Below are 1,747 nucleotides of genomic sequence, written 5' to 3'. Positions count from 1 at the left end.
ATCTCCTGACCTCGTGATCCGCCCGCCTTGGCCTCCCAAAATGCTGGGATTACAGGTGTAAGCCACTGCACCTGGCACAACTATATATATTTCTTAAGTCTGTAATAGTCTAGTAAGAGAAAAATATGTATGCAAAGAACTCTATAATTCTATATTCACATTTATATTCAATATTTATTGAGCACCTACTATGTGCCAAACACTCTTCTAAATACTGGGAATGCAGTAGTGAGCACACCAGTGTCTGCCTCAGAGAACTTAGCATTCCTACTGGAATGAAACAGATTTTAAACAAATGTAAAGCAAGGCAACTCACTTAGATTTGAGCTTCTTGAAAGCAGTGCCTTACTCATCTTTGCATGTCCTCCGTATGGTGGTAAATGCTTGTCAAATGCAATGATAAATGTGTTGAGTACTCTATTAAAGATATGAGATCTTTTTGAAGCACTAAGGAGGAAGATTAGAACCAGCTAAAGAGACCAAGTAAGATTTCTTGGAGGAAGTACAATTCGAACTTGGCCTTAAATGTGGAGTAGGATTTTGACAAGCAGAAGCTTATAAAGACATTTGCTTTTGCTAAGTGTTTCCTGTCATAACCCTATCCCCAACAGCCTTCTGTGTATATGATTGCTTATTAATTCTGCTACTAGCCATTAAGCAGTTAGTACTTATCAAACAGTTCTAATAAAACTATTAGATGATTAAGTTTTCATATCATCTGTGGATAATATATGTGAGCTCACCTTTTTCACTTATTCTCAGATATTTGATCCATGTTAGTCATCTGTAGAATATCAGATTCTAGAAATTGCTAGCATACCCCTTGAAAACTCATTAACTCCAAATATTAGGTGCCTGCCAGTCACTATGTAGTATAGCATGTGAGATGTGGCCATAAAACTAAAAAGACTGGAACTCTACTTTTTTTTTTTTTTTTTTTTACTAATTAGCTTTGAAACCTGCACTTCCCCCAAAGGAGTACTAAGCTATGAATTACTGTCGGAGATTTAGTTTTATGAGTTTTCCCTCTATTACTTTCCTGACAATGAATTTCATTTACATCAACTTTTCCTCTATTCCCTATCCCTCAAGATCCTACATATTCTAGCATTCCAGAGAAGACAGCCTACTTCAGAGCTTAGTAGAATAAATGCATTATCACTAGTTCTGTAGTAATAAGCCTGCCAAATTACTAAGCACTCATATCTACCACTTACAGAGTACTTTCTGTGTATTAGACATTTTACATACCTTATCTATCTACCTGCTTGGTAGATATTAGATAGAATTATCATTTTTCAGGTGAGAAATAGTCCTCTGAGCCTTAGTTATTAACCTGAGATCACACACTGTCTTAGGAAGGTGGCACCAGGGTTCAAAGCTTTATTCTTATTCCAGAGTCCATAATCTTCTTACTAATCATCCTGTTTGTTGCCACTCCTTATTCTCCATGGTTTAAATAAGCACAAGTTTTTAGGGAAACAAAACCAGTGTTGCCAGATTCCAGCCTAAGATTCTTAGGAAGATAGCTAGAAAGGTAAGTTATGGAAGCAGATGGTGGAGGACTGTAAATCCCAGGCTAAGAAGTTTGGGGGTTTATCCAGTTGACAGTAGGAAATCATGGGCATGTTGTGAGTGGAAGAGATGAAGATACGAAGAAAGTGATGTTTCAGAAAGATTAGATACTTGTAGAAATATAAGTAACAGGCCGGGCGCGGTGGCTCAAGCCTGTAATCCCAGCACTTTG

At 37.3% G+C, this 1,747-nt stretch overlaps 1 protein-coding gene across 5 annotated transcripts in view; it reads left to right on the top strand.

Moving 5' to 3' along the window:
- Positions 1 to 1,747, top strand: part of MICU1 (mitochondrial calcium uptake 1) — a 285,211-nt gene that overhangs the window by 226,004 nt on the left and 57,460 nt on the right. The gene's annotated exons all lie outside the window — the stretch shown is intronic.

The sequence above is a fragment of the Colobus angolensis genome, unplaced genomic scaffold, assembly GCF_000951035.1.
Source record: "Colobus angolensis palliatus isolate OR3802 unplaced genomic scaffold, Cang.pa_1.0 Scaffold12, whole genome shotgun sequence".
NCBI classification, from domain to species: Eukaryota; Metazoa; Chordata; class Mammalia; order Primates; family Cercopithecidae; genus Colobus; species Colobus angolensis.
The sequence above is the reverse complement of the archived record's forward strand: the minus strand, read 5'-3'. Positions and strand labels throughout refer to the sequence as shown.